This window comes from Acipenser ruthenus, chromosome 32 (assembly GCF_902713425.1).
Source record: "Acipenser ruthenus chromosome 32, fAciRut3.2 maternal haplotype, whole genome shotgun sequence".
NCBI lineage: Eukaryota > Metazoa > Chordata > Actinopteri > Acipenseriformes > Acipenseridae > Acipenser > Acipenser ruthenus.
The window spans coordinates 8,689,625-8,712,572 of NC_081220.1; the positions used below are offsets into that span (position 1 = coordinate 8,689,625).

General features: G+C 39.1%; 1 protein-coding gene and 19 non-coding genes across 20 annotated transcripts in view; 9 read left to right on the forward strand and 11 right to left on the reverse strand.

The window, feature by feature from the left end:
* Positions 1 to 22,948, forward strand: part of LOC131702963 (zinc finger protein 135-like) — a 145,234-nt gene that overhangs the window by 13,850 nt on the left and 108,436 nt on the right. The gene's annotated exons all lie outside the window — the stretch shown is intronic.
* trnaw-cca (transfer RNA tryptophan (anticodon CCA)) lies at positions 5,395 to 5,466 on the reverse strand. Its single transcript has one exon. It is a non-coding gene; the product is annotated as a tRNA-Trp (tRNA).
* Positions 6,094 to 6,166, reverse strand: trnai-uau (transfer RNA isoleucine (anticodon UAU)). Its single transcript has one exon. It is a non-coding gene; the product is annotated as a tRNA-Ile (tRNA).
* LOC131703459 (small nucleolar RNA U3) lies at positions 6,306 to 6,518 on the forward strand. The gene has a single exon (XR_009309915.1). It is a non-coding gene; the product is annotated as a small nucleolar RNA U3 (small nucleolar RNA).
* Positions 7,819 to 7,891, forward strand: trnaf-gaa (transfer RNA phenylalanine (anticodon GAA)). The gene has a single exon. It is a non-coding gene; the product is annotated as a tRNA-Phe (tRNA).
* Positions 9,972 to 10,044, reverse strand: trnav-uac (transfer RNA valine (anticodon UAC)). Its single transcript has one exon. It is a non-coding gene; the product is annotated as a tRNA-Val (tRNA).
* Positions 10,184 to 10,396, forward strand: LOC131703446 (small nucleolar RNA U3). The gene has a single exon (XR_009309902.1). It is a non-coding gene; the product is annotated as a small nucleolar RNA U3 (small nucleolar RNA).
* On the forward strand, positions 11,697 to 11,769 carry trnaf-gaa (transfer RNA phenylalanine (anticodon GAA)). The gene has a single exon. It is a non-coding gene; the product is annotated as a tRNA-Phe (tRNA).
* Positions 11,851 to 11,924, reverse strand: trnan-guu (transfer RNA asparagine (anticodon GUU)). The gene has a single exon. It is a non-coding gene; the product is annotated as a tRNA-Asn (tRNA).
* trnaw-cca (transfer RNA tryptophan (anticodon CCA)) lies at positions 13,533 to 13,604 on the reverse strand. Its single transcript has one exon. It is a non-coding gene; the product is annotated as a tRNA-Trp (tRNA).
* trnav-uac (transfer RNA valine (anticodon UAC)) lies at positions 14,233 to 14,305 on the reverse strand. The gene has a single exon. It is a non-coding gene; the product is annotated as a tRNA-Val (tRNA).
* Positions 14,445 to 14,657, forward strand: LOC131703440 (small nucleolar RNA U3). Its single transcript, XR_009309896.1, has one exon. It is a non-coding gene; the product is annotated as a small nucleolar RNA U3 (small nucleolar RNA).
* trnaf-gaa (transfer RNA phenylalanine (anticodon GAA)) lies at positions 15,960 to 16,032 on the forward strand. Its single transcript has one exon. It is a non-coding gene; the product is annotated as a tRNA-Phe (tRNA).
* Positions 17,854 to 17,925, reverse strand: trnaw-cca (transfer RNA tryptophan (anticodon CCA)). The gene has a single exon. It is a non-coding gene; the product is annotated as a tRNA-Trp (tRNA).
* Positions 18,554 to 18,626, reverse strand: trnav-uac (transfer RNA valine (anticodon UAC)). The gene has a single exon. It is a non-coding gene; the product is annotated as a tRNA-Val (tRNA).
* On the forward strand, positions 18,764 to 18,976 carry LOC131703469 (small nucleolar RNA U3). Its single transcript, XR_009309925.1, has one exon. It is a non-coding gene; the product is annotated as a small nucleolar RNA U3 (small nucleolar RNA).
* trnaf-gaa (transfer RNA phenylalanine (anticodon GAA)) lies at positions 20,275 to 20,347 on the forward strand. Its single transcript has one exon. It is a non-coding gene; the product is annotated as a tRNA-Phe (tRNA).
* trnan-guu (transfer RNA asparagine (anticodon GUU)) lies at positions 20,484 to 20,557 on the reverse strand. The gene has a single exon. It is a non-coding gene; the product is annotated as a tRNA-Asn (tRNA).
* Positions 22,166 to 22,237, reverse strand: trnaw-cca (transfer RNA tryptophan (anticodon CCA)). The gene has a single exon. It is a non-coding gene; the product is annotated as a tRNA-Trp (tRNA).
* trnav-uac (transfer RNA valine (anticodon UAC)) lies at positions 22,866 to 22,938 on the reverse strand. Its single transcript has one exon. It is a non-coding gene; the product is annotated as a tRNA-Val (tRNA).

Sequence of the window (22,948 nt, forward strand, 5' to 3'; positions counted from 1 at the left end):
GGAGATCTGAGCCGTGAGTGAGCACCAGTGCAATTGATAGGGTCGGGTTCACTTTGACTGTTTTCTTCTATTTTTCCCCCAGTCAAAGCTCTCAGTATATCACTGCTGTCTAATATAACTGATCTGTTTGTCTAAACTGACAGTAATATTTCTGTTTCTGTCATCATTTCAATGCTATTGTGTATTAAAGGGTATGTAGTGCCCTACCCCTAGTGGTATACCTTCCCACGTGCTGCTGCTGCTGCTGTAGAAGTAATGGACCTGTCATTTTTCTTTTCATTGGTCACATTTTGACTGCTTCTTACTGTTATAAATTGGACATCTACTTCACTGTCTTTCACAGGCCTTTTCAAGATGTACCTTGAGCAAGCTGCTAGGAGTGCGTTTTCATTATGTCAATCAGAATGATATTTAACAAGCCAGGGGAAAAGGTATCAAACTCCTTGTGGCAAAGTGGTTGCTGATTATGAACAGGTGCAGAGCTGATGCAGTGCAGGAATAAACGGACGAGATTTGTAATCCGGTATGGAAAAATATACGTTTTATTTTTAGTTATAATCCAGGTCTGGTGACCAAATAATAAGCGATGCGTAAAACACGGAGTACAGTAACAGGGATTGCAGCCCTAAACAATAAACACAGCATCTCTCCCACAATATACAACCACGGTCACCAGTCCTGGGTGCGTGCTGTAGTGCTCGTGGTGGGTGATACAGGTTAAAGAGTGACAAAGAGTGCAGTGCTGTTCCGGGTTCAGTGCTGGCTCTTACTAACAGCTCCAGAACGTGTTAGCTGTCTATAAACACACAAATAGCAATTATAGACAAGACAAACAAAACAAAAACTCACACTATTCTTAATACACAGTGCACGGGTCCTTCTGGGTCTATTTCAAAACCAAAAACGAAGGAAAAGATTCTCCAGCCCCTTTTATGCGGTTATGCATGACCCCTTGGTAAACGATTGCAGCTGATTCTATTGCCTGCAGCTGCTACCTCGTTTACCTTCCAGGTCAATACATTCCCGCACTGGAGTCTCGTCTTTTTCCAGGCTGATTGACTTCCCGACCCAGGGAATGAACTGTCAGGCCAACCCGTCCAAAGCCTTTCCCTTTCGCTACTTTGTATCCTCACAGGTCAAGAGGGAGATTTACAACCAGAACTCATTATATTTCCATCACACTCGTGTATTGATTTCTTTATTGATTGATTTTGTTTGATGTTTGTGAAAGGGCGCACACAGTGACTGATCACACTCCATTGCCATGGCGATTCCAGCTCACTGAGAAACACATGGCTCTTGTATTGATATGTTGTTTTGAGAAAGATTGGAAAAACCAGCTTTCTTTCATTTGGAATGAGACTAAATTAGTGGGGGGTCTGTGAAAATATAGTACATCAGTGAATTAACTAATGAAAACCCATTTAAATGAAAGCCTGTTCTATTGAAGTTTAATTTATTTTCCATTAGTTTGCCCCTGTTTTACACTTATATATTAAGAATAGCCCCACAAATTGATGAAAGTGTTTTTCTAAATGATTCTTACCCTGAGTGCAGATGACAAGTGCCCAGATGAAGATGCTGATAAAAGTCATTGTTGTTGTGGATTCTGTTGCCATGAAGGGCAGCTCTCAAACATTAAATTATTATTATTTAATGTCAACAAATGGAGGGGGACTAGACATGGTCACAAAGTTGGTCCTGTTTCAACCATTTTTTCAGTTCTATTAAAAAAAAAACTCTTGTAGTCTGATATACTTTTCATAAAGTCTGGTAGCGTATTCCAGAACATGGCACCCTTAATTGAGCAAGCTGTTTGTGCAAACGTAGTGTGATGTCAAGACACTACAGTCTCCTCTTGTGGTTGATCTTCTGGACAGACCAAAGGTAGATCATTAATGTAGAGACTAAATAACAAAGGCCCAAATATAGATCCCTGTGGGACCCCCATAGTACAGATCCTAAACGCTGATTCACTATTGCTTATTTTAACACTTTGTTTTCTATCTAACAAGTCAGACTCCATCCATTTCAGAGCCTGACCAGACAGGTTAAATTCAGACAACTTGTTAAACTCACAGGGCTATAAACACTCCCAGAGCACTGAAGCATGTGCTGCCAATGCAAAGTGTCTTTTCTTTGCAAATTGTCTTCCTTGGCACAGCAGCCACTTCTAGTCAAGCAGTGCTCTTAAGTGTAAACTCATTTTCAGATGATGCAGTTTGTTTGCAATTCAGAAAAAAACTGAAAAAAGTTGATCTTGCAAGCAAAACGAAAAAATAGAATATAGTTTTCTTTGTGTTGAGTTTGTACAAACACAGCTATTTCTCTCTCTTCTCCCTTCTCTCAAACCATTCATCTTAGCCACGGCTGTGATTATGTAGCTTTGTTACACAGTATAAATAATTATTAATTGTAAAATATTAAAATCAGAGCTGCAGGTTAACAGATCCATCATAAACTTTGTGAAATCAAATCAATTCAAGAAGCAAACATTTTGATTTTGCACATTACTAATGTTGAGTGAAAAGTTTCATGTTTTTTTCCTGTGGACCTCCTGGACTGTCTCTGAGGACCCCAGGTTAAGAACCACTGCTCTGGATTAAAGAGCATCATTTTATTACGCTCTCTCTCCCTCTTGTGGTCACAGAGTGTAGTGCAGTTTGTGCTGTTTGGTGTTTTGACGAAACATTGACGAGAGTCCCTGCAATGGAGGAACTGTATGGGTGGTTTCATGGTGTAATGGCTAGCACTCTGAATCTAGCGAGCTGAGTTCAAATCTCGGTGCATTTGTGTTTTATTTGTCTTACAAAAACACTTTATACACTGGTTTTGGTTTAAATAACGAATGCTTTAAACTGGTTTAGTGTCTTTCAAAGTAACTATTATTATTATTATTATTATTATTATTATTATTTATTTCTTAGCAGACACCCTTATCCAGGGCAACTTACAATCGTTAGCAAATACATTTCAAGTGTTGCAATACAAGTAATACAATAAGAGCAAGAAATACAATAACTTTTGTTCAAGTGTGACAAACCATAATTCTATAATACAGAAGATAATAGTGATAGTTACATCAGGATATGATTAAATAGTGATAGTTACATCAGGATATGATTAAATACAAAATACTACAGGTTAAACACTTGACAGATTACAGTATTCTGAAGTACAGGATTAAATGCAGATAAGAGCAAAATAAAGCACATTTAAATGAAGGGTGATAGTGTCCCAGGATACAAACAGAGGAGTTCTACAGGTGCTGTTTGAAGAGGTGAGTCTTAAGGAGGCGCCGGAATGTGGTCAGGGACTGGGCAGTCCTGACATCTGTAGGATACACTACTGATACTGCAGATTCCACCCTCGCCCCGCAGTGGAGGAGCGACCTTCCTATAGATGTCAGGACTGCCCAGTCCCTGACCACCTTCTGGCACCTCCTCAAGACACACCTCTTCAGACAGGACCTGTAAAACTCAGCTCTCCCCTTCTGGACAATATAGCACTCTGCCCTTAATGCACTTTAACTTGCACTTATCTGCTCCCGATTTTACTGTATTTAAACCTGTAGTATCGTATCTTATTTTTTTTAAAAATAAGAGAGAGAGAGAGAGAGAGAGAGAGAGAGAGAGAGAGAGAGAGAGAGAGAGAGAGAGAGAGAGAGAGAGAGAGAGAGAGAGAGGCAGAGAGAGAGAGGCGAAGAGAGAGAGGCGACCTGGGAAATGTTTGAGCTGATATATATATATATATATATATATATATTTTTTTTTTAGCAACCCAGCTAGCTAGCTAGCACAGGACGGCTAGTCGATTTGCTAGCGGAGCTTAGCATAGTTATAGCTGACTAGATCTCAAAAAGTGACTAACGTTACAAATATTGGTGTAGCCGTTTTATAAAAGCAATAAGTCACAGCCAAGGCGTTATTTCAAGCCATTTATAATTATTCCCAAATAACACAAACTCTTCCATTGTTAAAAAAAAATATATAAAAAATCTCCCTTTGTGCTTCTCGGAAGGCATACGATGGAGGGCGCAATGCAGTTTTTCAGCCTGGGGAATATTACAAATTAGGAGACTGTGCTTTAAAATACACATGTAGGGCGGGCGTCTCTGTTACAAAGAATTGTCACACTTTGTATTTATCTCCATAATGCGTTGGGACTAAATACGCAGATACATTAAAACTATTTGGAGAATGCGGGCATCGATCCCGCTACTTCTCGCATGCTAAGCGAGCGCTCTACCATTAGAGCTAATTCCCCTTGAGCTATGCCAGCGATTCTCATAGGCTACAACGCAACTTGATATGAGCAATTCAGATTGTCGGCAATGTAGTCTGCCAATTGCAAATTCAAAAAATAAATAAATTAACTAAATAGCAAATATTTTGACGAGAGGTATGTTTTCAATTTCTTCAAAAAGTAGTCTCAGCTCGTTGATTCAGTCGCTTTAAAATCCACCTCTGTGTCCCGATGCAGCAGCGCTGTATGCTGTGGCTCGAGCTTGTTTGACGAGGCAGACAATGCAAAAATGCCAATACTTGTTATTGCATCACATGGCAGAATTAAGGTATGCTTTAACGGCTTGGCTGTCTCAAGTTAGTTTGTATTGTTCAACAGACAGTCAGTATCTTAAAAACAAATAAGCGAAATACTCCGTGTCTGTCTGTACAAGTTTGAAATTTAAATGCGCCGCCCCTGCATGCTCTGCGACGCTCAGCCAATAGGCAGGGACGGGACGTTGAAAATAATTGTGGGAAATTTTAGATCAGGTATAGAAGCAAAGGTATATTTCAAGGTCTTAAAACGACATTTCCCACAATTCCTTCAACAAGTAGTGACTTCAACAAGTAGTCTGTTTACAACAAAAATACAATCTGTGTTAGGAACGCTATTTTAGTCCGATTTAAAAAAGAAATTAAAATGGTATTGAGTGCTGACAAGAGTTTGGTATCAGCTGTTGATTTCATTGAAACAATCTTTATAGTAAAATGAACACATTTATTCCTCTGGTCGTGTATTGTCTCGCTGACTGCTATCCACCTGGAAGTCACCTAAAGGATAAGGCAATGGCCTCCTAAACTAGGGATTATGGTTTCGTCAGTTTTATTTAAAACAGTGTGTGTGTATTTGTTCTTGGTCTGTGATATATGTGGTCTGTGTTTATAGATCTTGGCACGTTGCACCAAGTAGTCGTGGCCAAGTGGTTAAGGTGATGGGCTTGAACTCTGTTGGCGTTGTGTCCCTTTTTATGTCTTCGTTGTTAATTCTTAAATGACTGTTCAGCTTAAAGGTATCAATTATTACTTGCTGTACATTAAATTCGTCCAAACTAGTATTTGCAAACACATTACAAAATTAAATGGTGTGGAATAGAAACAATGAAGGCTTTGACCTCGACGTGATTTGAACACGCAACCTTCTGATCTGGAGTCAGACGCGCTACCGTTGCGCCACGAATTCCTGCCTAGTGCATGCTTGTTATGCAATGCTAGAGTGCACAGCAAGCATGCCAAAGGCATGCTAAGTCCGATGCTGATACTTGGAAAACACTCAGTATCACCAGGGTCATGGGAAACAGACGACTCAATATTTGTTCGTAATCAGCAGGGCTATGAAGTTGTCGGAAGTGTGTTTGATTCTCAGCTTAAAAGTAAAGAAAACATAAAACAAAGCGATTTGCTTTTATAATGTTTATTATTTGAAACGTGGGCATAAACACAGTTGTACTGGCTGGGAATCGTCTCGGGTCAATTACTTGGAAAGCAGCTATGCTGACCAATATATCACCAACGAGGGAAAGCTGGCAGTACTGAGTGATACAGATGACGGATTTTCTCAGCGCGTCTCCTCTGAATGCGCACTGGCACAAAGGGGCTTTGCTCATCTAATGACGTGACAGAATGCAATAATGTATTGGGTTAATTTACCAACAAAAGAAACATAAATAAAAGTGTATGTATTTTTTGTGAATAAACTATCTTGCTTCTACGATGGGACCAGATACCTTACATCCGCAATCTAATGATCGGCCAAACCCAGAACTACCTTGTCTTGACCAGGGAGTCATATTGTAAAAACAAATTGAAGTGGTTCCACTGGGGATCGAACCCAGGACCTTCTGCGTATAAAGCAGACGTGATAACCACTACACTATGGAACTTGGTCAGAAAGTGAGTTTTGTGTTTGAAACGCATTGGCAATTATTAACATTTCTATGAACAAGTAATATTCTAGAAAGGAAACCGAATCAGACACCATCATGCCGGGAGTAGGGAAGTTGTTTTACCCACATATTTGTTAAGATTTTACTTTCAGGGATCATTTCTATAGTTTGTTTCTAGTGAAATGCGTTTCTAGTGTCTGGTCTCGCTAACCATAACGAGGAGTTACAGTGTTTTCTTCTGAGCGCGTAGCGGGACTTGAATGCTACTTCACTGTAGCTGTTCTTGATCATTGATGAACATTCCGCTCTCTTTTGGGATCGAGCCCCACGTTGGATGTACTTTTTAAATACAAAATGTAGATGTTTCTTCGAGGCAACAGAGCAATATCTGATTCTGTTCACACTGTATACAGTATTGCAACAAAATTACTTTTTGGTCGTTGTCATATAGCAATTGCTATTGTAAAATGCGTGCATCGTTTATAGTTATAACGATATTGAAATAAATAGTCTTACTTTTGTGGGTTGGCTTCAAACCGTTTCTGTTTTAACACTTGTCATTACATCATTCATGGAGCAACAGTTGGTATGTGCGTAATAAACCCGATCGGGCCTTGATATGACAACCCTAGGCTGTGCTGAAATAAATAATGCGGTTTTCTGCTGTAATGAACGCAGTTTGTCAGGATGGTCGAGTGGTCTAAGGCGCTAGACTTAAGGACTCTGTCTTTCCAAAGAATTCTGTGTTCTGGTCTCCAAGTGGAGGTGTCTGATCAAATCCTCCTCTGACAGCTCAATTTTATTTATTCTTAAAAGGAATAAATGTGTTCATTTTACTATAAAAGATTGTTTCAAGGAAATCAACAGCTGATACCAAACTCTTGTCAGAACGCAATACCATTTTAATTTCCATTTTAATTCAGACTAAATTAGCGTTCCTAACACAGATTGCATTTGGTTGTAAACAGACTACTCGTTGAAGTCAATGAAAAATATTTTGTCCAAACATGTATTTAACTTGTTTTAATATTAAAAATAATATATTAAATTGAATAACATCTCCGTCGGCCACTGGATCGTGGTCTCAGGCTGGGATGCGGACCTTTGAGAACAGTATAAACGATCTATTAGTGGAAGAAGCTTACATCAGAAATGCCCTCGTTTAACATGCTAGGATGATCGACCTCGGCATTCTCCAATTGCTGTTTACATGTTATAACACGTTATGAGTACGAATACAAAGTTGGACACTTTCCTTGTAAGTGGGGGTAAGCACAATTTATTTTCAGATGTAATGTCTTTATTTAAGCTCAATCTAGTCCTGCGTAATGCAAATCACATTACTATATTTTTATATTAGTCAAGGCCTATGTAAAGTGTTCTTAAATTGTTTTAACATTAGCATTGATCAATTTGATGATCCGTTTTCTTTTCTCCCAATACGGTATGCAAATTATGCAACTTTTCTGCCCACTTTGATCATAGGCAGTTTTATCCCCCCGTTTCGGCTGAAAACCGCATCTGGGAGAAAACTTAAGTGTTTCGAAACGCATTTGTAAAGGCATCGGATTCTATTGTGTTGCCGAGCTGTTGACGTTTCTCATAATACACAGGTTTACTGGGGTGACAAAAAACGCAAGTCTTGTCAAGCCGAAATAGCTCAGTTGGGAGAGCGTTAGACTGAAGATCTAAAGGTCCCTGGTTCGATCCCGGGTTTCGGCAAGTAGCAAGACTATTTTTGTTTTGTATTATTTTGAACAGAAAAAAAGAGCTTTTTTTTTGTTCTGTGTAATTGGAAGAAATAACAACGTATCAGAGTGCCATTTTCTAATGTGATTAAGAAATGCAAAAACTTAAGGTATACTTCAACGTCTTGGCTGTCTCAAGTTAGTTGGTATTGTTAATGTAACACCTCGTTGTTGCCCAGTCATTGTATCATATTAATGAAGTAGAGCTTGCCACTTCTCAGCACCGAGCTGACAATGAGTGTTGTTTTCGGGCACCTGCTGGCTGCTAGTGATGACCACTCCAATCTTCAGTCAGGGGGTTGTTGAAGGAAGGGGACACATTTTGAGTGTGCATCTCATACTGGTTTAAATCAATAAGCAAATTTCAAATTGATCATTGATAATGTAGAAACTATTTAAGAACTCTTTCAATAGGACTTGACTAATATAAAAAATATAGTAATGTGATTTACACTACGCAGGACTTGATTGAGCTTAAATAAAGACATTACATCTGAAAATAACTTGTGCTTACCCCCACTTACAAGGAAAGGGTCAAACTTTGTATTCGTTCTCATAACGTGTTAGAAAATGTAAACAGCAGTTGGAGAATGCTGAAGTCGATCATCCTAGCATGTTAAACGAGAGCATTTATCATGTAAGCTACTTCCAGTCATAGAGCGTTTATACTGTTCTCAATGGTCCGTATCCCAGCCTGAGACCACGATCCAGTGGCCAACGGAGATGTTTTTCAAAGTAATATGTTATTTGGAATATTAAAACAATCAAGTTAATTACATGTTTGGACACACAGTATTTTCCAGTGACTTCAACAAGTAGTCTGTTTACAACAAAAATACAATCTGTGTTAGGAACGCTATTTTAGTCCGATTTAAAAATAAATTAAAATGGTATTGAGTGCTGACAAGAGTTTGGTATCAGCTGTTGATTTCATTGAAACAATCTTTATAGTAAAATGAACACATTTATTCCTCTGGTCGTGTATTGTCTCGCTGACTGCTATCCACCTGGAAGTCACCTAAAGGATAAGGCACTGGCCTCCTAAACCAGGGATTATGGTTTCGTCAGTTTTATTTAAAACAGTGTGTGTGTATTTGTTCTTGGTTGGTGATATATGTGGTCTGTGTTTATAGATTTTGGCACGTTGCACCAAGTAGTCGTGGCCAAGTGGTTAAGGTGATGGGCTTGAACTCTGTTGGCGTTGTGTCCCTTTTTATGTCTTCGTTGTTAATTCTTAAATGCCTGTTCAGCTTAAAGGTATCAATTATTTCTTGCTGTACATTAAATTCGTCCAAACTAGTATTTGCAAACACATTACAAAATTAAATAGTGTGGAATAGAAACAAAGAAGGCTTTGACCTCGACGTAATTTGAACACGCAACCTTCTGATCTGGAGTCAGACGCGCTACCGTTGCGCCACGAATTCCTGCCGTGGTGCATGCTTGTTATGCAATGCTAGAGTGCACAGCAAGCATGCCAAAGGCATGCTAAGTCCGATGCTGATACTTGGAAAACACTCGGTATCACCAGGGTCATGGGAAACAGCCGACTCAATATTTGTTCGTAGTCAGCAGGGCTATGAAGTTGTCGGAAGTGTGTTTGATTCTCAGCTTAAAAGTAAAGAAAACATAAACAAAGCGATTTGCTTTTATAATGTTTATTATTTGAAACGTGGGCATAAACACAGTTGTACTGGCTGGGAATCGTCTCGGGTCAATTACTTGGAAAGCAGCTATGCTGACCAATATATCACCAACGAGGGAAAGCTGGCAGTACTGAGTGACACAGATGACGGATTTTCTCAGCGCGTCTCCTCTGAATGCGCACTGGCACAAAGGGGCTTTGATCATCTAATGACGTGACAGAATGCAATAATGTATTGGGTTAATTTACCAACAAAAGAAACATAAATAAAAGTGTATGTATTTTTTGTGAATAAACTATCTTGCTTCTACGATGGGACCAGAGACCTTACATCCGCAATCTAATGATCGGCCAAACCCAGAACTACCTTGTCTTGACCAGGGAGTCATATTGTAAAAACAAACTGAAGTGGTTCCACTGGGGATCGAACCCAGGACCTTCTGCGTGTAAAGCAGACGTGATAACCACTACACTATGGAACCTTGTCAGAAAGTGAGTTTTGTGTTTGAAACGCATTGGCAATTATTAACATTACTATGAACAAGTAATATTCTAGAAAGGAAACCGAATCAGACACCATCATGCCGGGAGTAGGGAAGTTGTTTTACCCACATATTTGTTAAGACTATACTTTCAGGGATCATTTCTATAGTTTGTTTCTAGTGAAATGCGTTTCTAGTGTCTGGTCTCGCTAACCATAACGAGGAGTTACAGTGTTTTCTTCTGAGCGCGAAGCGGGACTTGAATGCTATTTCACTTTAGCTGTTCTTGATCATTGATGAACATTCCGCTCTCTTTTGGGATCGAGCCCCAAGTTGGACGTCCTTTTTAAATACAAAATGTAGATGTTTCTTCGAGGCAACAGAGCAATATCTGATTCTGTTCACACTGTATACAGTATTGCAACAAAATTACTTTTTGGTCGTTGTCATATAGCAATTGCTATTGTAAAATGCGTGCATCGTTTATAGTTATAACGATATTGAAATAAATACTCTTACTTTTGTGGGTTGGCTTCAAACCGTTTCTGTTTTAACACTTGTCATTACATCATTCATGGAGCAACAGTTGGTATGTGCGTAATAAACCCGATCGGGCCTTGATATGACAACCCTAGGCTGTGCTGAAATAAATAATGCGGTTTTCTGCTGTAATGAACGCAGTTTGTCAAGATGGTCGAGTGGTCTAAGGCACTAGACTTAAGGACTCTGTCTTTCCAAAGAATTCTGTGTTCTGGTCTCCAAGTGGAGGTGTCGGTTCAAATCCTCCTCTGACAGTTCAATTGTATTTATTCTTAAAAGGAATAAATGTGTTCATTTTACTATAAAAGATTGTTTCAAGGAAATCAACAGCTGATACCAAACTCTTGTCAGAACGCAATACCATTTTAATTTCCATTTTAATTCAGACTAAAATAGCGTTCCTAACACAGATTGCATTTGGTTGTAAACAGACTACTCGTTGAAGTCAATGAAAAATATTTTGTCCAAACATGTATTTAACTTGTTTTAATATTAAAAATAATGTATTAAATTGAATAACATCTCCGTCGGCCACTGGATCGTGGTCTCAGCCTGGGATGCGGACCTTTGAGAACAGTATAAACGATCTATTAGTGGAAGTAGCTTACATCAGAAATGCCCTCGTTTAACATGCTAGGATGATCGACATCGGTATTCTCCAATTGCTGTGTACATGTTATAACACGTTATGAGTACGAATACAAAGTTGGACACTTTCCTTGTAAGTGGGGGTAAGCACAATTTATTTTCAGATGTAATGTCTTTATTTAAGCTCAATCTAGTCCTGCGTAATGCAAATCACATTACTATATTTTTTATATTAGTCAAGGCCTATGTAAAGTGTTCTTAAATTGTTTTAACATTAGCATTGATCAATTTGATGATCCGCTTTCTTTTCTCCCAATACGGTATGCAAAGTATGCAACTTTTCTGCCCACTTTGATCATAGGCAGTTTTATCCCCCCGTTTCGGCTGAAAACCGTATCTGGGTGAAAACTTAAGTGTTTCGAAACGCATTTGTAAAGGCATCGGATTCTATTGTTGCCGAGCTGTTGATCGTTTCTCATAATACACAGGTTTACTGGGGTGACAAAAAACGCAAGTCTTGTCAAGCCGAAATAGCTCAGTTGGGAGAGCGTTAGACTGAAGATCTAAAGGTCCCTGGTTCGATCCCGGGTTTCGGCAAATTTTTGTTCTGTTTAATTGGAAGAAATAACAACGTATCAGAGTGCCATTTTCTAATGTGATTAAGAAATGCAAAAACATCGTCCCTGGGTGGGCTTGAACCACCAACCTTTCGGTTAACAGCCGAACGCGCTAACCAATTGCGCCACAGAGACAAATCGGCTCAACCGAACCTGAGACCACATCTAAGAAGAAAGCAACACGGCAGAAAAGTCTGTAATCACAATTAAGTGTATGCAATGCAAGCAAACTTCAAGCCTTTTATATTTATTCCCATGTATGTAGTCTGCCATTTGCAAATTCAATAAATAAATAAATTAACTAAATAGCACATTTTTCGACGAGAGGTATGTTTTCAGTTTCTTCAAAAAGTAGTCTCAGCTCGTTGATTCAGTCGCTTTAAAATCCACCTCTGTTCCGATGCATCAGCGCTGTGTGCTGTGGCTTGAGCTTGTTTGACGAAGCAGGAAATGCAAAAATGCTAAAACCTGTTATTGCATCACATGACAGACTTAAGGTATACTTCAACGTCTTGGCTGTCTCAAGTTAGTTGGTATTGTTAATGTAACACCTCGTTGTTGCCCAGTCATTGTATCATATTAATGAAGTAGAGCTTGCCACTTCTCAGCACCGAGCTGACAATGAGTGTTGTTTTCGGGCACCTGCTGGCTGCTAGTGATGACCACTCCAATCTTCAGTCAGGGGGTTGTTGAAGGAAGGGGACACATTTTGAGTGTGCATCTCATACTGGTTTAAATCAATAAGCAAATTTCAAATTGATCATTGATAATGTTGAAACTATTTAAGAACTCTTTCAATAGGACTTGACTAATATAACAAATATAGTAATGTGATTTGCACTACGCAGGACTTGATTGTGCTTAAATAAAGACATAACATCTGAAAATAACTTGTGCTTACCCCCACTTACAAGGAAAGGGTCAAACTTTGTATTCGTTCTCATAACGTGTTAGAAAATGTAAACAGCAGTTGGAGAATGCCGAAGTCGATCATCCTAGCATGTTTAACGAGAGCATTTCTCATGTAAGCTACTTCCAGTCATAGATCGTTTATACTGTTCTCAATGGTCCGTATCCCAGCCTGAGACCACGATCCAGTGGCCGACGGAGATGTTTTTCAAAGTAATATGTTATTTGGAATATTAAAACAATCAAGTTAATTACATGTTTGTACACACAGTATTTTCCAGTGACTTCAACAAGTAGTCTGTTTACAACAAAAATACAATCTGTGTTAGGAACGCTATTTTAGTCCGATTTAAAAAATAAATTAAAATGGTATTGAGTGCTGACAAGAGTTTGGTATCAGCTGTTGATTTCATTGAAACAATCTTTATAGTAAAATGAACACATTTATTCCTCTGGTCGTGTATTGTCTCGCTGACTGCTATCCACCTGGAAGTCACCTAAAGGATAAGGCACTGGCCTCCTAAACCAGGGATTATGGTTTCGTCAGTTTTATTTAAAACAGTGTGTGTGTATTTGTTCTTGGTCTGTGATATATGTGGTCTGTGTTTATAGATCTTGGCACGTTGCACCAAGTAGTCGTGGCCAAGTGGTTAAGGTGATGGGCTTGAACTCTGTTGGCGTTGTGTCCCTTTTTATGTCTTCGTTGTTAATTCTTAAATGCCTGTTCAGCTTAAAGGTATCAATTATTACTTGCTGTACATTAAATTCTTCCAAACTAGTATTTGCAAACACATTACAAAATTAAATGGTGTGGAATAGAAACAAAGAAGGCTTTGACCTCGACGTGATTTGAACACGCAACCTTCTGATCTGGAGTCAGACGCGCTACCGTTGCGCCACGAATTCCTGCCGTAGTGCATGCATGTTATGCAATGCTAGAGTGCACAGCAAGCATGCCAAAGGCATGCTAAGTCCGATGCTGATACTTGGAAAACACTCGGTATCACCAGGGTCATGGGAAACAGCCGACTCAATATTTGTTCGTAGTCAGCAGGGCTATGAAGTTGTCGGAAGTGTGTTTGATTCTCAGCTTAAAAGTAAAGAAAACATAAAACAAAGCGATTTGCTTTTATAATGTTTATTATTTGAAACGTGGGCATAAACACAGTTGTACTGGCTGGGAATCGTCTCGGGTCAATTACTTGGAAAGCAGCTATGCTGACCAATATATCACCAACGAGGGAAAGCTGGCAGTACTGAGTGACACAGATGACGGATTTTCTCAGCGCGTCTCCTCTGAATGCGCACTGGCACAAAGGGGCTTTGATCATCTAATGACGTGACAGAATGCAATAATGTATTGGGTTAATTTACCAACAAAAGAAACATAAATAAAAGTGTATGTATTTTTTGTGAATAAACTATCTTGCTTCTACGATGGGACCGGAGACCTTACATCCGCAATCTAACGATCGGCCAAACCCAGAACTACCTTGTCTTGACCAGGGAGTCATATTGTAAAAACAAACTGAAGTGGTTCCACTGGGGATCGAACCCAGGACCTTCTGCGTGTAAAGCAGACGTGATAACCACTACACTATGGAACCTTGTCAGAAAGTGAGTTTTGTGTTTGAAACGCATTGGCAATTATTAACATTACTATGAACAAGTAATATTCTAGAAAGGAAACCGAATCAGACACCATCATGCCGGGAGTAGGGAAGTTGTTTTACCCACATATTTGTTAAGACTATACTTTCAGGGATCATTTCTATAGTTTGTTTCTAGTGAAATGCGTTTCTAGTGTCTGGTCTCGCTAACCATAACGAGGAGTTACAGTGTTTTCTTTTGAGCGCGAAGCGGGACTTGAATGCTATTTCACTGTAGCTGTTCTTGATCATTGATGAACATTCCGCTCTCTTTTGGGATCGAGCCCCAAGTTGGACGTCCTTTTTAAATACAAAATGTAGATGTTTCTTCGAGGCAACAGAGCAATATCTGATTCTGTTCACACTGTATACAGTATTGCAACAAAATTACTTTTTGGTCGTTGTCATATAGCAATTGCTATTGTAAAATGCGTGCATCGTTTATAGTTATAACGATATTGAAATAAATAGTCTTACTTTTGTGGGTTGGCTTCAAACCGTTTCTGTTTTAACACATGTCATTACATCATTCATGGAGCAACAGTTGGTATGTGCGTAATAAACCCGATCGGGCTTTGATATGACAACCCTAGGCTGTGCTGAAATAAATAATGCGGTTTTCTGCTGTAATGAACGCAGTTTGTCAGGATGGTCGAGTGGTCTAAGGCGCTAGACTTAAGGACTCTGTCTTTCCAAAGAATTCTGTGTTCTGGTCTCCAAGTGGAGGTGTCGGTTCAAATCCTCCTCTGACAGTTCAGTTTTATTTATTCTTAAAAGGAATAAATGTGTTCATTATACTATAAAAGATTGTTTCAAGGAAATCAACAGCTGATACCAAACTCTTGTCAGAACGCAATACCATTTTAATTTCCATTTTAATTCAGACTAAAATAGCGTTCCTAACACAGATTGCATTTGGTTGTAAACAGACTACTCGTTGAAGTCAATGAAAAATATTTTGTCCAAACATGTATTTAACTTGTTTTAATATTAAAAATAATATATTAAATTGAATAACATCTCCGTCGGCCACTGGATCGAGGTCTCAGGCTGGGATGCGGACCTTTGAGAACAGTATAAACGATCTATTAGTGGAAGAAGCTTACATCAGAAATGCCCTCGTTTAACATGCTAGGATGATCGACCTCGGCATTCTCCAATTGCTGTTTACATGTTATAACACGTTATGAGTACGAATACAAAGTTGGACACTTTCCTTGTAAGTGGGGGTAAGCACAATTTATTTTCAGATGTAATGTCTTTATTTAAGCTCAATCTAGTCCTGCGTAATGCAAATCACATTACTATATTTTTTATATTAGTCAAGGCCTATGTAAAGTGTTCTTAAATTGTTTTAACATTAGCATTGATCAATTTGATGATCCGCTTTCTTTTCTCCCAATACGGTATGCAAAGTATGCAACTTTTCTGCCCACTTTGATCATAGGCAGTTTTATCCCCCCGTTTCGGCTGAAAACCGCATCTGGGTGAAAACTTAAGTGTTTCGAAACGCATTTGTAAAGGCATCGGATTCTATTGTGTTGCCGAGCTGTTGATCGTTTCTCATAATACACAGGTTTACTGGGGTGACAAAAAACGCAAGTCTTGTCAAGCCGAAATAGCTCAGTTGGGAGAGCGTTAGACTGAAGATCTAAAGGTCCCTGGTTCGATCCCGGGTTTCGGCAAATAGTAAGTCTATTTTTGTTTTGTATTATTTTGAACTGAAAAATAGAGCGGTTTTTTTTGTTCTGTTTAATTGGAAGAAATAAAAACGTATCAGAGTGCCATTTTCTAATGTGATTAAGAAATGCAAAAACATCGTCCCTGCGTGGGCTTGAACCACCAACCTTTCGGTTAACAGCCGAACGCGCTAACCAATTGCGCCACACAGACAAATCGGCTCAACCGAACCTGAGACCACATCTAAGAAGAAAGCAACACGGCAGAAAAGTCTGTAATCACAATTAAATGTATGCAACCCAATGCAAGCAAACTTCAAGCCTTTTATATTTATTCCCATGTATGTAGTCTGCCATTTGCAAATTCAATAAATAAATAAATTAACTAAATAGCACATTTTTCGACGAGAGGTATGTTTTCAGTTTCTTCAAAAAGTAGTCTCAGCTCGTTGATTCAGTCGCTTTAAAATCCACCTCTGTTCCGATGCATCAGCGCTGTGTGCTGTGGCTTGAGCTTGTTTGACGAAGCAGGAAATGCAAAAATGCTAAAACCTGTTATTGCATCACATGACAGACTTAAGGTATACTTCAACGTCTTGGCTGTCTCAAGTTAGTTGGTATTGTTAATGTAACACCTCGTTGTTGCCCAGTCATTGTATCATATTAATGAAGTAGAGCTTGCCACTTCTCAGCACCGAGCTGACAATGAGTGTTGTTTTCGGGCACCTGCTGGCTGCTAGTGATGACCACTCCAATCTTCAGTCAGGGGGTTGTTGAAGGAAGGGGACACATTTTGAGTGTGCATCTCATACTGGTTTAAATCAATAAGCAAATTTCAAATTGATCATTGATAATGTTGAAACTATTTAAGAACTCTTTCAATAGGACTTGACTAATATAACAAATATAGTAATGTGATTTGCACTACGCAGGACTTGATTGTGCTTAAATAAAGACATAACATCTGAAAATAACTTGTGCTTACCCCCACTTACAAGGAAAGGGTCAAACTTTGTATTCGTTCTCATAACGTGTTAGAAAATGTAAACAGCAGTTGGAGAATGCCGAAGTCGATCATCCTAGCATGTTTAACGAGAGCATTTCTCATGTAAGCTACTTCCAGTCATAGATCGTTTATACTGTTCTCAATGGTCCGTATCCCAGCCTGAGACCACGATCCAGTGGCCGACGGAGATGATTTTCAAAGTAATATGTTATTTGGAATATTAAAACAATCAAGTTAATTACATGTTTGTACACACAGTATTTTCCAGTGACTTCAACAAGTAGTCTGTTTACAACAAAAATACAATCTGTGTTAGGAACGCTATTTTAGTCCGATTTAAAAAATAAATTAAAATGGTATTGAGTGCTGACAAGAGTTTGGTATCAGCTGTTGATTTCATTGAAACAATCTTTATAGTAAAATGAACACATTTATTCCTCTGGTCGTGTATTGTCTCGCTGACTGCTATCCACCTGGAAGTCACCTAAAGGATAAGGCACTGGCCTCCTAAACCAGGGATTATGGTTTCGTCAGTTTTATTTAAAACAGTGTGTGTGTATTTGTTCTTGGTCTGTGATATATGTGGTCTGTGTTTATAGATCTTGGCACGTTGCACCAAGTAGTCGTGGCCAAGTGGTTAAGGTGATGGGCTTGAACTCTGTTGGCGTTGTGTCCCTTTTTATGTCTTCGTTGTTAATTCTTAAATGCCTGTTCAGCTTAAAGGTATCAATTATTACTTGCTGTACATTAAATTCTTCCAAACTAGTATTTGCAAACACATTACAAAATTAAATGGTGTGGAATAGAAACAAAGAAGGCTTTGACCTCGACGTGATTTGAACACGCAACCTTCTGATCTGGAGTCAGACGCGCTACCGTTGCGCCACGAATTCCTGCCGTAGTGCATGCTTGTTATGCAATGCTAGAGTGCACAGCAAGCATGCCAAAGGCATGCTAAGTCCGATGCTGATACTTGGAAAACACTCGGTATCACCAGGGTCATGGGAAACAGCCGACTCAATATTTGTTCGTAGTCTGCAGGGCTATGAAGTTGTCGGAAGTGTGTTTGATTCTCAGCTTAAAAGTAAAGAAAACATAAAACAAAGCGATTTGTTTTTATAATGTTTATTATTTGAAACGTGGGCATAAACACAGTTGTACTGGCTGGGAATCGTCTCGGGTCAATTACTTGGAAAGCAGCTATGCTGACCAATATATCACCAACGAGGGAAAGCTGGCAGTACTGAGTGACACAGATGACGGATTTTCTCAGCGCGTCTCCTCTGAATGCGCACTGGCACAAAGGGGCTTTGATCATCTAATGACGTGACAGAATGCAATAATGTATTGGGTTAATTTACCAACAAAAGAAACATAAATAAAAGTGTATGTATTTTTTGTGAATAAACTATCTTGCTTCTACGATGGGACCGGAGACCTTACATCCGCAATCTAATGATCGGCCAAACCCAGAACTACCTTGTCTTGACCAGGGAGTCATATTGTAAAAACAAACTGAAGTGGTTCCACTGGGGATCGAACCCAGGACCTTCTGCGTGTAAAGCAGACGGGATAACCACTACACTATGGAACCTTGTCAGAACGTGAGTTTTGTGTTTGAAACGCATTGGCAATTATTAACATTACTATGAACAAAATATTCTAGAAAGGAAACCGAATCAGACACCATCATGCCGGGAGTAGGGAAGTTGTTTTACCCACATATTTGTTAAGACTATACTTTCAGGGATCATTTCTATAGTTTGTTTCTAGTGAAATGCGTTTTTAGTGTCTGGTCTCGCTAACCATAACGAGGAGTTACAGTGTTTTCTTCTGAGCGCGAAGCGGGACTTGAATGCTATTTCACTTTAGCTGTTCTTGATCATTGATGAACATTCCGCTCTCTTTTGGGATCGAGCCCCACGTTGGACGTCCTTTTTAAATACAAAATGTAGATGTTTCTTCGATGCAACAGAGCAATATCTGATTCTGTTCACACTGTATACAGTATTGCAACAAAATTACTTTTTGGTCGTTGTCATATAGCAATTGCTATTGTAAAATGCGTGCATCGTTTATAGTTATAACGATATTGAAATAAATAGTCTTACTTTTGTGGGTTGGCTTCAAACCGTTTCTGTTTTAACACTTGTCATTACATCATTCATGGAGCAACAGTTGGTATGTGCGTAATAAACCCGATCGGGCCTTGATATGACAACCCTAGGCTGTGCTGAAATAAATAATGCGGTTTTCTGCTGTAATGAACGCAGTTTGTCAGGATGGTCGAGTGGTCTACAGCGCTAGACTTAAGGACTCTGTCTTTCCAAAGAATTCTGTGTTCTGGTCTCCAAGTGGAGGTGTCGGTTCAAATCCTCCTCTGACAGTTCAATTTTATTTATTCTTAAAAGGAATAAATGTGTTCATTTTACTATAAAAGATTGTTTCAAGGAAATCAACAGCTGATACCAAACTCTTGTCAGAACGCAATACCATTTTAATTTCCATTTTAATTCAGACTAAAATAGCGTTCCTAACACAGATTGCATTTGGTTGTAAACAGACTACTCGTTGAAGTCAATGAAAAATATTTTGTCCAAACATGTATTTAACTTGTTTTAATATTAAAAATAATATATTAAATTGAATAACATCTCCGTCGGCCACTCGATCGTGGTCTCAGGCTGGGATGCGGACCTTTGAGAACAGTATAAACGATCTATTAGTGGAAGTAGCTTACATCAGAAATGCCCTCGTTTAACATGTTAGGATGATCGACATCGGCATTCTCCAATTGCTGTTTACATATTAAAACATGTTATGAGTACGAATACAAAGTTGGACACTTTCCTTGTAAGTGGGGGTAAGCACAATTTATTTTCAGATGTAATGTCTTTATTTAAGCTCAATCTAGTCCTGCGTAATGCAAATCACATTACTATATTTTTATATTAGTCAAGGCCTATGTAAAGTGTTCTTAAATTGTTTTAACATTAGCATTGAACAATTTGATGATCCGTTTTCTTTTCTCCCAATACGGTATGCAAATTATGCAACTTCTCTGCCCACTTTGATCATAGGCAGTTTTATCCCCCCGTTTCGGCTGAAAACCGCATCTGGGAGAAAACTTAAGTGTTTCGAAACGCATTTGTAAAGGCATCGGATTCTATTGTTGCCGAGCTGTTGACGTTTCTCATAATACACAGGTTTACTGGGGTGACAAAAAACGCAAGTCTTGTCAAGCCGAAATAGCTCAGTTGGGAGAGCGTTAGACTGAAGATCTAAAGGTCCCTGGTTCGATCCCGGGTTTCGGCAAATAGCAAGACTATTTTTGTTTTGTATTATTTTGAACTGAAAAATAGAGCGGTTTTTTTTTTGTTCTGTTTAATTGGAAGAAATAACAACGTATCAGAGTGCCATTTTCTAATGTGATTAAGAAATGCACAAACATCGTCCCTGGGTGGGCTTGAACCACCAACCTTTCGGTTAACAGCCGAACGCGCTAACCAATTGCGCCACAGAGACAAATCGGCTCAACCGAACCTGAGACCACATCTAAGAAGAAAGCAACACGGCAGAAAAGTCTGTAATCACAATTAAATGTATGCAATGCAAGCAAACTTCAAGCCTTTTATATTTATTCCCATGTATGTAGTCTGCCATTTGCAAATTCAATAAATAAATAAATTAACTAAATAGCACATTTTTCGACGAGAGGTATGTTTTCAGTTTCTTCAAAAAGTAGTCTCAGCTCGTTGATTCAGTCGCTTTAAAATCCACCTCTGTTCCGATGCATCAGCGCTGTGTGCTGTGGCTTGAGCTTGTTTGACCAAGCAGAAAATGCAAAAATGCTAAAACCTGTTATTGCATCACATGACAGACTTAAGGTATACTTCAACGTCTTGGCTGTCTCAAGTTAGTTGGTATTGTTAAAGTAACACCTCGTTGTTGCCCAGTCATTGTATCATATTAATGAAGTAGAGCTTGCCACTTCTCAGCACCGAGCTGACAATGAGTGTTGTTTTCGGGCACCTGCTGGCTGCTAGTGATGACCACTCCAATCTTCAGTCAGGGGGTTGTTGAAGGAAGGGGACACATTTTGAGTGTGCATCTCATACTGGTTTAAATCAATAAGCAAATTTCAAATTGATCATTGATAATGTTGAAACTATTTAAGAACTCTTTCAATAGGACTTGACTAATATAACAAATATAGTAATGTGATTTGCACTACGCAGGACTTGATTGTGCTTAAATAAAGACATTACATCTGAAAATAACTTGTGCTTACCCCCACTTACAAGGAAAGGGTCAAACTTTGTATTCGTTCACATAACTTGTTAGAAAATGTAAACAGCAGTTGGAGAATGCCGAAGTCGATCATCCTAGCATGTTTAACGAGAGCATTTCTCATGTAAGCTACTTCCAGTCATAGATCGTTTATACTGTTCTCAATGGTCCGTATCCCAGCCTGAGACCACGATCCAGTGGCCGACGGAGATGTTTTTCAAAGTAATATGTTATTTGGAATATTAAAACAATCAAGTTAATTACATGTTTGTACACACAGTATTTTCCAGTGACTTCAACAAGTAGTCTGTTTACAACAGAAAATACAATCGTGTTAGGAACGCTATTTTAGTCCGATTTAAAAAAGAAATTAAAATGGTATTGAGTGCTGACAAGAGTTTGGTATCAGCTGTTGATTTCATTGAAACAATCTTTATAGTAAAATCAACAAATTTATTCCTCTGGTCGTGTATTGTCTCGCTGACTGCTATCCATCTGGAAGTCACCTAAAGGATAAGGCACTGGCCTCCTTAACCAGGGATTATGGTTTCGTCAGTTTTATTTAAAACAGTGTGTGTGTATTTGTTCTTGGTCTGTGATATATGTGGTCTGTGTTTATAGATCTTGGCACGTTGCACCAAGTAGTCGTGGCCAAGTGGTTAAGGTGATGGGCTTGAACTCTGTTGGCGTTGTGTCCCTTTTTATGTCTTCGTTGTTAATTCTTAAATGCCTGTTCAGCTTAAAGGTATCAATTATTACTTGCTGTACATTAAATTCTTCCAAACTAGTATTTGCAAACACATTACAAAATTAAATGGTGTGGAATAGAAACAAAGAAGGCTTTGACCTCGACGTGATTTGAACACGCAACCTTCTGATCTGGAGTCAGACGCGCTACCGTTGCGCCACGAATTCCTGCCGTAGTGTATGCTTGTTATGCAATGCTAGAGTGCACAGCAAGCATGCCAAAGGCATGCTAAGTCCGATGCTGATACTTGGAAAACACTCGGTATCACCAGGGTCATGGGAAACAGCCGACTCAATATTTGTTCGTAGTCTGCAGGGCTATGAAGTTGTCGGAAGTGTGTTTGATTCTCAGCTTAAAAGTAAAGAAAACATAAAACAAAGCGATTTGTTTTTATAATGTTTATTATTTGAAACGTGGGCATAAACACAGTTGTACTGGCTGGGAATCGTCTCGGGTCAATTACTTGGAAAGCAGCTATGCTGACCAATATATCACCAACGAGGGAAAGCTGGCAGTACTGAGTGACACAGATGACGGATTTTCTCAGCGCGTCTCCTCTGAATGCGCACTGGCACAAAGGGGCTTTGATCATCTAATGACGTGACAGAATGCAATAATGTATTGGGTTAATTTACCAACAAAAGAAACATAAATAAAAGTGTATGTATTTTTTGTGAATAAACTATCTTGCTTCTACGATGGGACCGGAGACCTTACATCCGCAATCTAATGATCGGCCAAACCCAGAACTACCTTGTCTTGACCAGGGAGTCATATTGTAAAAACAAACTGAAGTGGTTCCACTGGGGATCGAACCCAGGACCTTCTGCGTGTAAAGCAGACGGGATAACCACTACACTATGGAACCTTGTCAGAAC